The following is a 15,296-nucleotide window of genomic DNA, read 5'->3' on the forward strand; positions in this document are numbered from 1 at the left end:
TGCTGGATGCCTCAGGCCAAACAACCCATAAGACAAGAACACAGCCCCACCCATCAAAAAAAAGATGCAATGACAAAAATATATGTTACAGAAGAAGGATAAAGGTAAAAACCTACAAGACTAAACAAATGAAGAGGAAATTTGCAACCTACCTGAAAAAGAATTCAGAGTAAAGATGATCCAAAATCTCAGAAATAGAATGGAGGCATGGATCAAGAAAATACAAGAAATGTTCAACAAAGACCTAGAAGAACTAAAGAATAAACAAACAGTGATGAACAACACAATAACCGAAATGAAAAATACTCTAGAAGGAAACAATAGCAGAATAACTGAGGCAGAAGAATGAACAAGTGAGCTGGAAGACAGAATAGTAGAAATAACTGCCAAGAAGTGGAATAAAGAAAATAGAATGAAAAGAATTCAGGACAGTTACAGAGACCTCTGGGACAACATTAAACATACCAACATTTGAATTATAGGGATCCCAGGAGAAGAAGAGAAAGAGAAAGGGTCTGAGAAAATATTTGAAGAGATTATAGTTGAAAACTTCCCTAACATGAGAAAGGAAATAGCCACCCAAATCCAAGAAGTGCAGAGAGTCTCATACAGGATAAACCCTAGGAGACACACACCAAGACACATAAAAATCAAACTAACAAAAATTAAATTCGAAGCAAAAATACTAAAAGCAGCAAGGGAAAAAACAAATAACATACAAGGGAATCCTCATAAGGTTATCAGCTGATTTTTCAGCAGAAACTCTGCAGGCCAGAAGGAAGTGGCAGGATATATTTAAAGTGATGAAAGGGGAAAACCGATAACAAAGATTACTCTACCCAGCAAGGATCTCATTCAGATTCGATGAAGAAATCAAAAGTTTTACAGACAAGCACAAGCTAAGAGGATTCAGTATCACCAAACCAACTTTACAACAAATGCTAAAGGAATTTCTTTAGGTAGGAAACACAAGAGAAGAAAAACACTCACAAAAACAATCCCAAAACAATTAAGAAAATGGTAATAGGAACATACATATTGATAATTACCTTGCATGTACATGGATTAAATGCTCCAACCAAAACACACAGATTCCTGAATAGATACAAAAACAAGACCCATATATATGCTGTCTCCAAGAGTTCAATTTCAGACATAGGGACACATACAGACTGAAAGGGAGGGGATGGAAATATATTCCATGCAAATGGAAATCAAAAGAAAGCTGGAGTGTCAATACTCATATCAGATAAAATAGGCTTTAAAGACTGTTATAAGAGATAAGGAAGGACACTACATAATGATCAAGGGATCAATCCAAGAAGAAGATATAATTATAAATATTTATGCACCCAACATAGGAGCACTTCCATACATAAGACAAATGCTAACAGCCATAAAAGGGGAAATCGACAGTAACACAATAATAGTGAGGGACTTTTACACCCCACTTACACAATGGACAGATCATCCAGGCAGAAAATAAATAAGGAAACACAAGGTTTAAATGACACAGGAGACCAGGTAGATTTAATTGATATTTATAGGACATTCCACCTGAAAGCAGCATAATACACTTTCTTCTCGAGTTTACACAGAACATTCTCCAAGATAGATCACATATTGGGTCACAAATCAAGCCTCAGAAAATTTAAGAAAATTGAAATCATATCAAACATCTTTTCTGAGCACAATGCTATGAGATGAGAAATCAATTACAGGAAAAAAAAAACTGTTAAAAACACAAACACATGGAGGTTAAATAGTGTGCTGGTAAATAACCAAGAGAGCACTGAATAAATCAAAGAGGAAATTTAAAAATACATAGAAACAAAAGACAGCAAAAACACAATGACCCCAAACCTATGGGATGCAGCAAAAGCAGTTCTAAGAGGGAAGTTTACAGCAATTCAATCTCACCTCAAGAAACAAGAAAAATCTCAAATAACAAATAACCTTACACCAAAAGCAACTAGAGAAAGAAGAAAAAAGAAAACCAAAAGTTAGTAGAAGGAAAGAAATCATAAAGATCAGAGCAGAAATAAATGAAATTAAAATGAAGAAAACAGTAATAAAGATCAACAAAAATAAAAGTTGGTTCTTTCAGAAGATAAACAAAATTGATAAAACTTTAGCCAAACTCATTAAGAAAAAAAGGGAGAGGACTCAAATCAATAAAATTAGAAAGGGAGAAATTACAACTGACACCACAGAAATACAAAGGATCATAAGAGACCACTACAAGCAACTATATGCCAATAAAATAGACAACCTGGAAGAAATGGACAAATTCTTGGAAAGGTACAACCTTCCAAGGCAACCAGGAAGAAAGAAAATATGAATGGACAATCACAAGCAATGAAATTGAAACTGTGATTACAAATCTTCCAACAAACAAAAGTCCAGGACGATATGGTTTCATAGGTGAATTCTATCAACATTTAGAGAAGAGTTAACACCTGTCCTTCTCAAACCCTTCCAAAAAAATTGCACAGGAAGGAATACTCCCAAATTCATTCTACAAGGCTATCATGACCCTGATACAAAAACCAGACAAAGGTATACCAAAAAAAGAAAATTACGACCAATATAACTGATGAACATAGATGCAAAAATCCTCAACAAAATACTAGCAAACAGAATTCAACAACACATTAAAAGGATCATATACCATGATGAAGTGGGATTTATCCCAAAGATGCAAGGATTCTTCAATATATGCAAGTCAATCAATGTGATAGAGCATATTAACAAACTGAAGAATAAAAACCATATGATCATCTCAATAGATGCAGAAAAAGCTTTTGACAAGATTCAACACCAATTTATGATAAAAACTCTCCAGAAAATGGCCATAGAGGGAAACTACCTCAACATAATAAAGACCGTAGAGGACAAACTCACAGCAAACTTCATTCTCAATGGTGAAAAATTGAAAGCATTTCCTCTAAGATCAGGAACAAGACAAGGATGTCCACTCTCACCATTATTATTCAGCACAGTTTTGGAAGTCCTAGCCACAGCAATCAGAGAGGAAAAATAAATTAAAAGAATCCAAATTGGAAAAGAAGTAAATTATCACTGCTTGCAGATGACATGATGCTATATTTAGAAAATCCTAAAGATGCCACCTGTAAACTACATGAGCTAATGAATGAATTTTGTAAAGTTGCAGGATACAAAATTAATACACAGAAATCTCTTGCACTCCTATACACTAACTACAAAAGATCAGAAAGAGAAGTTAAGGAAACAATCCCAGTTATCACTGCAACAAAAAGAATAAAACACTTAGGAATAAGCCTACCAAAGGAAGCAAAAACCTGTATGCAGAAAATTATAAAACACTGATGAAAGAAATCAAAGATGACACAAACAGATGGAGAGATATACCATGTTCTTGGATTGGAAGAATCAATATTGTGAAAATGACTCTGTTATCCAAAGCAATCTAAAGATTCAATGCAATCCCTATCAAATTACCAATGGCATTTTTCACAGACTAGAACAAAAAATTTTACAATTTGTAAAGAAACACAAAAGACTCTGTATCACCAAAGCAATCTTGAGAAAGAAAAACGGAGCTGGTGGACCCAGCCTCCCTGACTTCAGACTATACAACAAAGCTACAGTAATCAGCAGTATGGTACTGGCACAAAAACAGAAATATAGATCAGTGGAACAGGATAGAAAGCCCAGAGATAAACCCACACACCTGTGGTCACCTAGTCTATGATAAAAGAGGCAAGAATATACAATGGAGAAAAGACAGTCTCTTCAATAAATGGTGCTGGGAAAACTGGACAGCTACATGTAAATGAATGAAATTAGAACACTTCCTAACACCAAAGACAAAAATAAACTCAAAATGGATAAAAGACGTAAATGTAAGATCAGACAGTATAAAAACTCTTAGAGGATCTTTTTTGACCCACCTCCTAGAGTAATGAAAATAAAAACAAAAATAAACAAATGATATCTAATTAAACTTAAAAGTTTTTGCACAGCAAAGAAAACCATAAACATGATAAAAAGACAACCCTCAGAATGTGAGAAATTATTTGCACACAAAGCAACGGACAAAGGATTAATCTCCAAAATATACAAACAGCTCATGCAGCTCAATATCAAAACAAACAACCCAATCAAAAAATGGGCAGAAAACCTAAACAGACATTTCTCCAAAGAAGACCTACAGATGGCCAAGAGGCACATGAAATGATGCTCAACATCACTAATTATTAGAGAAATGCAAATCAGAACTACAATGAGTATCACCTCACACCAGTCAGAATGGCCATCATCAAAAAAATCTACAAACAGTAAATGCTGGAGAGAGTGTGGAGAAAAGGGAACCCTCTTACACTGTTGTTGGGAATGTCAGTTGATACAGCCACTGTGGAGAACCTTACGGAAGTTCTTCCAAAATCTAAAAATAGAACTACCATATGACCCAGAAATCCCACTCCTGGGTATATACCCTGAGAAAACTGTAATTCAAAAAGACACATGTACCTCAATGTTCACTGCAGCACTATTTACAATAGCCAGGTCATGGAAACAACCTAAATGTCCATCGACAGATGAATAGATAAAGAAGATGTGATACATATATACAATGGAATATTACTCAGCCATAAAAAGGAATGAAATTGGGTCATTTGTAAAGATGTGGCTGGACCTAGAGTCTGTCACAGAGAGTGAAGTAAGTCAGAAAGAGAAAAATGAATATTGTATATTAATGCATATATGTGGAATATAGAAAAATGGTACATATGATGCTATTTCCAGAGCAGGAATAGAGATGCAGATGTAGAGAAGAGACGTGTGGACATAGTGGGGGACGTGGAGGGTGGGATGAATTTGGAGATTAGGATTGACATATATGCACTATCATGTGTAAAACAGATAGCTAGTGGCAATCTGCTGTATAGTACAGGGAGCTCAGCTCAGTGCTCTGTGATGAACTAGATGGGTGCGATGGTGAGGGGGAAGTGGGAAGGAGGTCCAAGTGGAGGGGATATATGTATACGTATAGCTGATTCACTTCATGGTACAGCAGAAACTAACACAGCATTATAAAGCATTATACTCAAAAACAAATAAAAAAGATAACTAAGCACTTAATTTTTGAAAGACCAGTGTCAGGTTGTCTCCCCATTTCCTCCCATCCCAACTTGGTTTTTTCCAAAGTACAGTTGTTATAAATAGTGCTTCATTAAAGGCAGTGAGCACCTGCTCTGCCTGGCACATTATGCACAAGTTTGCAATGTGTAAACTACCCTCACCTGAGTTTCCCCAAGTGTCACCTTGTGAGCCTTCCATGTCTGTTCAGGATTCTAAATTATGTCTGTGTCTTTAAAAACAGCAACATTTGTTTGATTTTTAAAGGAGTCTCTTGCAATGAAGTGATTCTAGCAGCAGAATGGACTCATGTCCCCATCTCCAGGTCTGTCCATCCTGGCTTAATTTTTCTCCCCAGTCCCCTGATAAGATGCAGCAAGACTAAAATAAAACAGGAATCCTGCTAATACTCGTATGAGTGTAAACATGCTCTACACGTATCTGTGCATCTCTGTAAGACATTTGATAAATGCTGTATACATATGCTTTTGGACACAGATAAGAAAAATCCTTATCTATACACATTTTTACAAGGGCAACTCTAGTTTTACTACGAGGAATAATAGTTTCTACGCGAAAGAAATACAAAAGGAAGTTGTAAGGTATACTTACTTCCCTAGTGTCCAGCCACTTAGCTTTTTGCTTCTTGAGATAAGGAGGCTAACAGCTCCCTCCAGCCTTCTCTTCTCTGCTCTAGTCCACCCCAAGAAGGTGCACACTAAGAAGTCTGGGTCCACATTTCTAAGAGAAGGACTGGGGAGGAGGCAGAGTCCATAAGGAAGATGGCAAGGACTTGTGAGAGAGACCAGGTATTGGGTGGGCAGGCTGATGGGGCCAAGATGGACAGAGGAGAGAGGAAGGCAACCACAGGGAAGCAGTCAGATCCTGCAAGCAGGGTGTCAGAGATGGACAGGCAACCAGGACAGGTAAGAGGGAACACACAGGGGCCACGGCCACAGAGGAATCAGAAAACGACCACAGAAGGGAGACTCACACAAAGCAGAGCTTTCAGAGAGTGGGGGGCTAGATCTTTTGACACTTTTCTTCCATCTGATGCAGTGTTATGGGCCAAGCATGATAATTTACAGGAGGTATTAATTTGTTATGGCTTCTGTAGCAAAATACCAGAGTGGGGGGTTTAAACAACAGACAGTTGTTTTCTCACCGTCTGGAGGCTGGAAGTCCAAGATCAAGGTGTTAGCAGGGCTGGCTTCTCCTGAGGCCTCTCTCCTTGGCTTGCAGATGATCATCTCCCCGTGTCCTCACGTGGTCTTTCCTCTGTGCATGTCGTGTCCTAATCTCCTCTTCCTATGAGGACACCAGGCAGATCGGATAAGGCCCACCCTTATGACCTCATTTTAATATAATTACCTCTTTAAAGACCCTGTCTACAAATACAATCACAATCTCAGATACTGGAGGTTAGGGCTTCAACATATGGATTGTGTGGTGACACAATTTAAGCCAATTTAGCACAGGAGAGGCCCTTAACAAATAGAAATAAGATATAAAAATGTAAGGAAAGTCCACAAATTCCAACATGCTCCCTTGAGCCTGTTCCCCATAGGCAGCAATAGAGAAAACCTCACAACATGTTCTGGGGGAAGGGAGGTGGTATGCAGTTCTAATGACCAGGCTGTTTGCATGACAGAAAAAGCAGGCACCAACATGCCAAAAGAGGGTCTTTAGCTAGCCTCTAAAACTACCCAGAACTGGCCAAATTTCTAGACATTGTCTCACTTAAACATCATACCAAACAGCTTTTCTAGAGACAACTGCAAGTTCTTTTGCTTCTAAGGGGTCTCAGAGCTGAAGCTAATGGGTCAATGCTTGAGACAGTTTTGCACGAACTGTCTGCAGTGTATGCAGCACGGTCAGCACTCTGACTTGATCCTGTGGGTCAGAGCTGCCCCTCCTCATCCAGAGAAGCTCTGTTTCCTTACCACACGTGGGACCTGGGAGTGGTCTATATTCGGTGACAATCTAGTTCACTGAGAAAGCTAACACCTTGCTCACTAATGACTCTTACCAAGTATTTGAAATTTTCAAGGAGACCATCTATAAGATGGTAGAATCTGGTCAAAGTTTCTTATTGGAAACATTAACGTTCATGATGTTAACACACCATGGGGAGGTCCTGCCCAGTACCCTGTGGGAAGGGTCACTATTCCATTCATCTGTGACAGCACGTCATAGCAACTGTTAAAATATTCAAAATATCCATATGAGCTGGCAAAGAGCTACTGCTCCCAATCCTTGTGCCCCTGTTTCCCCGGTTCCCATCCCCATCACCTGGGTCCTCCCCGCTAGCCCCAGATGGTGGTTAGTGCTGCACATAGCAGGCGGCTTCCAGGACCAGCTCAGACCCATGCCATCATCAAAGTTCACTGTGATGGGTGAGGCCAGAGCCCTGCTGGCTAGCTATTGTGAAAATCATTCTTCCCTAGAGGCACTTGGTTCAGTGGATATTTCTTTTTTGCTTAAGGAAATGGAAGGAAACTGGCAAAAAGTTCACATTTAATTTAGCAAAGGATTACAGATTACCTTCTGGGTGTAATGTGTTTCCAGGTAATTAGGGAAGCTCTAACATGAATGAAACCTGGTCTTTGAACTCAAGGTGATTAAAGGCTACAGAAACTGCAGTTGCTGAAGCTGACAGATCTGACATTTCATAAACTGTATTTACCTTCTTAGATTGTTCTGATTATGATCTTCCTACTTAGGTTGACCTATTCAGGCTTATGGACCTGTTTCACCTACCTATTCTCTGCAGGTGCCTCCTTTTTGCCCTTCCCCTCCTGTCCAAAAAAGTAGTGAAAAGTAAATGGTCTGATGATGGCTTCTTCTAACCTTATCAGAGTACACCCAGAAGGGGACACAGAGTTCTGTCGTGCCTGCCCTGCCAGGCTTGCAGCAAGCACAACGTGCTGTTGTGTAACATTTAGTTTCAGTCTATCAATCCCTGTAAACACTGGTGAGTCAAGGTCTGTGGGAGCTCAGCAAGCAGTATCCATGACAACAGTATCTACAGCAAGGTATTCAGCATATGGGAAATAAGAAGGATCACCCACTCCTTTTTTGCAAGAGATCATATAATGAATAACTGAATATTTAGCAAGTCGAAACATTCATTTTATGCTAGCCAATACCACTTCCATGCTGTTTTTTAACCTGTATTTGATTCACACCATTATTCAAAAACAAGACAAAACAAAGAAAGGAAGGAAGGTAGGAAGGAAGGAAGGGAGGGAGGGAAGGAGGGAGGGAGGGAGGGAGGGTGGAAAGAAGGAAAGAAAAAGGCAGGCAGACATCCTGCTTAGTTTTGGTTTAAAATATCTCCAATGACTTTTTCTGAAAGAAAATACAATAAAGATGGTCTTTGTGAATTTATGACAACTCCAACCCATAGAAAAAGCCAGTGGAAAATATTAAACATGTTCAATAAATCTCAAGGTATAAGAATCTCATGAAGACACATGACTAAATTGTTCACTAAAGTTTCTTACACATGCCTGCAACTTACATGTATTTCTTACCTATCCCTGCTTCTTGCTCCAACACCCTGCTGTGGCAAACATTTTGCATCCATGTATGAGAAAGAAGGCAAGAAGAATGAGACAGACTGCAATGTGTCTGAGTACTGTCCAGCAACTTTAACTACCATATTATGCCAATTAAATTAATCATCAAATTCTAGTGTGTCAGAAATGGCTGTATTCTCTCATATCATCTTTTGTGTGCCTAAACAGAACAATGAGAGAACTCTGGAGTGATCGGAACATTTCACACAAGGTTCACCTAGTTTTAAGAACAGCACGTGGGATCTTAGTTCCCCGACCAGGGATCGAACCTGAGTTCCCTGCAGTGGAAGCACAGAGTCTTAACCACTGGACCGACAGGGAAGTCCTGGCTTTAACTACTTTTTACCCTCCTAAATAATCGTCTTTGTAGAGATTCTGCCTCAATCTCCTAAGATGACATCACAAAATGTTTTTTTTTTAACATCTTTATTGGAGTATAATTGCTTTACAATGGTATGTTAGTTTCAGCTTCACAACAAAATGAATCAGTTATATATATATACATATATTCCCATATCTCTTCCCGCTTGCGTCTCCCTCCCTCCCACCCTCCCTATCCCACCCCTCCAAGTGGTCACAAAGCACCGAGCTGATCTCCCTGTGCTATGCGGCTGCTTCCCACTAGCTATCTACCTTACGTTTGGTAGTGTATATATGTCCATGCCTCTTCATCGCTTTGTCACAGTTTACCCTTCCCCCTCCCCATAGCCTCAAGTCCATTCTCTAGTAAGTCTGTGTCTTTATTCCTGTTTCACCACTAGGTTTTTCATGACATTTTTTTTTTAAATTCCATATATATGTGTTAGCATACGGTAGTTGTCTCTCTCTTTCTGACTTACTTCACTCTGTATGACAGACTCTAGGTCTATCCACCTCATTACAAATAGCTCAATTTCGTCTCTTTTTATGGCTGAGTAATATTCCATTGTATATATGTGCCACATCTTCTTTATCCATTCATCCGATGATGGACACTGAGGTTGTTTCCATCTCTGGGCTATTGTAAATAGAGCTGCAATGAACATTTTGGTACATGACTCTTTTTGAATTTTGGTTTTCTCAGGGTATATGCCCAGTAGTGGGATTGCTGGGTCATATGGTAGTTCTATTTGTAGCTTTTTAAGGAACCTCCATACTGTTCTCCACAGTGGCTGTATCAATTTACATTCCCACCAACAGTGTAAGAGGGTTCCCTTTTCTCCACACCCTCTCCAGCATTTATTGTTTCTAGATTTTTTGATGATGGCCATTCTGACTGGTGTGAGATGATATCTCATTGTAGTTTTGATTTGCATTTCTCTCATGATTAGTGATGTTGAGCATTCTTTCATGTGTTTGTTGGCACTCTGTATAACTTCTTTGGAGAAATGTCTATTTAGGTCTTCTGCCCATTTTTGGATTGGGTTGTTTGTTTTTTTGTTATTAAGCTGCATGAGCTGCTTATAAATTTTGGAGATTAATCCTTGTCAGTTGCTTCATTTGCAAATATTTTCTCCCATTCTGAGGGTTGTCTTTTGGTCTTCTTTATGGTTTCCTTTGCTGCGCAAAAGCTTTTAAGTTTCATTAGGTCCCATTTGTTTACTCTTGTTTTTATTTCCATTTCTCTAGGAGGTGGGTCAAAAAGGACCTTGCTGTGATTTATGTCATAGAGTGTTCTGCCTATGTTTTCCTCTAAGAGTTTGATAGTTTCTGGCCTTACATTTAGGTCTTTAATCCATTTTGAGCTTACTTTTGTGTATGGTGTTAGGGAGTGATCTAATTTCATACTTTTACATGTAGCTGTCCAGTTTTCCCAGCACCACTTATTGAATAGGCTGTGCCTTCTCCACTGTACATTTCTGCCTCCTTTGTCAAAGATAAGGTGACCATATGTGCGTGGGTTTATCTCTGGGCTTTCTATCCTGTTCCATTGATCTATCTTTCTGTTTTTGTGCCAGTACCATACCATCTTGATAACTGTAGCTTTGTAGTATAGTCTGAAGTCTGGGAGCCTGATTCCTCCAGTTCCTTCTTTCGTTCTCAAGATTGATTTGGCTATTCGGGGTCTTTTGTGTTTCCATACAAATTGCAAAATTTTTTGTTCTAGTTCTGTGAAAAATGCCAGTGGTAGTTTGATAGGGATTGCATTGATTCTATAGATTGCTTTGGGTAGTAGAGTCATTTTCACAATGTTGATTCTTCCAATCCAAGAACATATCTCTCCATCTATTTGTATCATCTTTAATTTCTTTCATCAGTGTCTTACAATTTTCTGCATACAGGTCTTTTGTCTCCTTAGGTAGGTTTATTCCTAAATATTTTCTTTTTGTTGCAATGGTAAATGGGAGTGTTTTCTTGATTTCACTTTCAGATTTTTCATCATTAGTATATAGGAATGCCAGAGATTTCTGTGCATTAATTTTGTATCCTGCCACTTTACCAAATTCATTGATTAGCTCTAGTAGTTTTCTGGTAGCATCTTTAGGGTTCTCTATGTATAGGATCATGTCATCTGCAAACAGTGACAGCTTTACTTCTTCTTTTCCGATTTGGATTCCTTTTATTTCCTTTTCTTCTCTGATTGCTGTGGCTAAAACTTCCAAAACTATGTTGAATAAGAGTGGTGAGAGTGGGCAACCTTGTCTTGTTCCTGATCTTAGTGGAAATGCTTTCAGTTTTTCACCATTGAGGATGATGTTTGCTGTGGGCTTGTCATATATGGCCTTTATTATGTTGAGGAAAGTTCCTTCTATGCCTACTTTCTGGAGGGTTTTTATCATAAATGGGTGTTGAATTTTGTCAAAAGCTTTCTCTGCATCTATGGAGATGATCATATGGTTTTTCTCCTTCAGTTTGTTAATATGGTTTATCACATTGATAGATTTGCGTATATTGAAGAATCCTTGCATTCCTGGAATAAACCCCACTTGATCATGGTGTATGATCCTTTTAATGTGCTGTTGGATTCTGTTTGCTAGTATTTTGTTGAGGATTTTTGCATCTATGTTCATCAGTGATATTGGCCTGTAGTTTTCTTTCTTTGTGGCATCCTTGTCTGGTTTTGGTATCAAGGTGATGGTGGCCTCGTAGAAGGAGTTTGGGAGTGTTCCTCCCTCTGCTATATTTTGGAAGAGTTTGAGAAGGATAGGTGTTAGCTCTTCTCTAAATGTTTGATAGAATTCGCCTGTGAAGCCATCTGGTCCTGGGCTTTTCTTTGTTGGAAGATTTTTAATCACAGTTTCAATTTCAGTGCTTGTGATTGGTCTGTTCATATTTTCTATTTCTTCCTGATTCAGTCTTGGCATGTTGTGCATTTCTAAGAATTTGTCCATTTCTTCCAGATTGTCCATTTTACTGGCATAGAGTTGCTTGTAGTAATCTCTCATGATCTCTTTTATTTCTGCAGTGTCAGTTGTTACCTCTCCTTTTTCATTTCTAATTCTATTGATTTGAGTCTTCTCCCTTTTTTTCTTGATGAGTCTGGCTAGTGGTTTATCTATTTTGTTTATCTTCTCAAAGAACCAGCTTTTAGTTTTATTATCTTTGCTATTGTTTCCTTCATTTCTTTTTCATTTATTTCTGATCTGATTTTTATGATTTCTTTCCTTCTGCTAGCTTTGGGGTGTTTTTGTTCTTCTTTCTCTAATTGCTTGAGGTGCAAGTTTAGGTTGTTTATTGGAGATGTTTCCTGCTTCTTAAGGTGGGCTTGTATTGCTATAAACTTCCCCCTTAGAACTGCTTTTGCTGCATCCCACAGGTTTTGGGTCGTTGTGTCTCCATTGTCATTTGTTTCTCGGTATTTTTTGATTTCCTCTTTGATTTCTTCAGTGATCACTTCATTATTAAGTAGTGTATTGTTTAGCCTCCATGTGTTTGTATTTTTTACAGATCTTTTCCTGTAATTGATATCTAGTCTCATGGCGTTGTGGTCAGAAAAGATACTTGATACAATTTCAATTTTCTTAAATTTACCAAGGCTTGATTTGTGACCCAAGATATGATCTATCCTGGAGAATGTTCCATGAGCACTTGAGAAAAATCTGTATTCTGTTGTTTTTGGATGGAATGTCCTATAAATATCAATTAACTCCATCTCGTTTAATGTATCATTTAAAGCTTGTGTTTCCTTATTTATTTTCATTTTGGATGATCTGTCCATTGGTGAAAGTGGGGTGTTAAAGTCCCCTACTATGAATGTGTTACTGTCGATTTCCCCTTTTATGGTTGTCAGTATTTGCCTTATGTATTGAGGTGCACCTATGTTGGGTGCATAAATATTTACAATTGTTATATCTTCCTCTTGGATCGATCCCTTGATCATTATGTAGTGTCCTTCTTTGTCTCTTCTAATAGTCCTTATTTTAAAGTCTATTTTGTCTGATATGAGAATTGCTACTCCAGCTTTCTTTTGGTTTCCATTTGCATGAAATACCTTTTTCCATCCCCTTACTTTCAGTCTGTATGTGTCTCTAGGTCTGAAGTGGGTCTCTTGTAGACAGCAAATATATGGGTTTGTTTTTGTATCCATTCAGCCAATCTGTGTCTTTTGGTGGGAGCATTTAGTCCATTTACATTTAAGGTAATTATCGATATGTGTGTTCCTATTCCCATTTTCTTAATTGTTTTGGGTTCGTTATTGTAGGTCTTTTCCTTCTTTTGTGTTTCTTGCCTAGAGAAGTTCCTTTAGCAGTTGTTGTAGAGCTGGTTTGGTGGTGCTGAACTCTCTCAGCTTTTGCTTGTCTGTAAAGGTTTTAATTTCTCCATCAAATCTGAATGAGATCCTTGCTGGGTAGAGTAATCTTGGTTGCAGGTTTTTCTCCTTCAACACTTTCAATATGTCCTGCCACTCCCTTCTGGCTTGCAGAGTTTCTGCTGAAAGATCAGCTGTTAACCTAATGGGGATTCCCTTGTGTGTTATTTGTTGTTTTTCCCTTGCTGCTTTTAATATGTTTTCTTTGTATTTAATTTTTGACAGTTTGATTAATATGTGTCTTGGCATATTTCTCCTTGGATTTGTCCTGTATGGGACTCTCTGTGCTTCCTGGACTTGATTAACTATTTCCTTTCCCATATTAGGGAAGTTTTCAACTATAATCTCTTCAAATATTTTCTCAGTCCCTTTCTTTTTCTCTTCTTCTTCTGGAACCCCTAAAATTCGAATGTTGGTGCGTTTAATGTTGTCCCAGAGGTCTCTGAGACTGTCCTCAGTTCTTTTCATTCTTTTTTCTTCATTCTGCTCTGCAGTAGTTATTTCCACTATTTTATCTTCCAGGTCACTTATCCGTACTTCTGCCTCAGTTATTCTGCTATTGATCCCATCTAGAGTACTTTTAATTTCATTTATTGTGCTGTTCATCGTTGCTTGTTTCATCTTTAGTTCTTCTAGGTCCTTGTTAACTGATTCTTGCAATTTGTCCATTCTATTGTCCATTCTATCTCCAAGATTTTGGATCAACCTTACTATCATTATTCTGAATTCTTTTTCAGGTAGACTGCCTATTTCCTCTTCATTTGTTAGGTCTGGTGGGTTTTTATCTTGCTCCTTCATCTGCTGTGTGTTTTTCTGTCTTTTCATTTTGCTTATCTTACTGTGTTTGGGGTCTCCTTTTTTGCAGGCTGAAGGTTCGTAGTTCCTGTTGTTTTTTGTGTCTGTCCCCAGTGGCTAAGGTTGGTTCAGTGGGTTGTGTAGGCTTCCTGGTGGAGGGTACTAGTGCCTGTGTTCTGGTGTATGAGGCTGGATCTTGTCTTTCTGGTGGGCAGGTCCACGTCTGGTGGTGTGTTTTGGGGTGTCTGTAGACTTATTATGATTTTGGGCAGCCTCTCTGCTAATGGGTGGGGTTGTGTTCCTGTCTTGCTAGTTGTTTGGCATAGGATGTCCAGCACTGTAGCTTGCTGGTCGTTGAGTGAAGCTGGGTGTTGGCGTTGAGATGGAGATCTCTCGGAGAATTTTGCTGTTTGATATTATGTGCAGCTGGGAGGCCTCTTGTGGACCAGTGTCCTGAAGTTGGCTCTCCCACCTCAGAGGCACAGCACTGACTCCTGGCTGCAGCCCCAAGAGCCTTGCATCCACAGGGTTCCTTAATTTGGGATGATTCGTTGTCTATTCAGGTATTCCACAGATGCAGGGTATATCAAGTTGATTGTGGAGCTTTAATCCGCTGCTTCTGAGGCTGCTGGGAGAGATTTCCCTTTCTCTTCTTTGTTCTCACAGTTCCCAGGGGCTCAGCTTTGGATTTGGCCCCGCCTGTGCGTGTAGGTCGCCGGAGGGCGTCTGTTCTTTGCTCAGACAGGACGGGGTTAAAGGAGCCGCTGATTCGGAGGCTCTGGCTCACCCAGGCCGGGGGGGTAGGGAGGGTCACCGAGTGCGGGGCGGGCCTGCGGCGGCAGAGGCCGGCATGACGCTGCAGCCTGAGGCGCGCCGTGCGCTCTCCCGGGGGAGCCGTCCCTGGATCCCGGGACCCTGGCAGTGGCGGGCTGCACAGGCTCCCCGGAAGGGCGTGTGGCTAGTGACCTGTGTTCGCACACAGGCCTCCTGGCGGCGGCAGCAGCGGCCTTAGCGTCCCATGTCCGTCTCTGGGCTCCGCACTCTTAGCCGCGGCTCGCGCCCGTCCC

Source organism: Tursiops truncatus, chromosome 2 (genome assembly GCF_011762595.2).
Source record: "Tursiops truncatus isolate mTurTru1 chromosome 2, mTurTru1.mat.Y, whole genome shotgun sequence".
In the NCBI taxonomy this organism is placed as follows: domain Eukaryota; kingdom Metazoa; phylum Chordata; class Mammalia; order Artiodactyla; family Delphinidae; genus Tursiops; species Tursiops truncatus.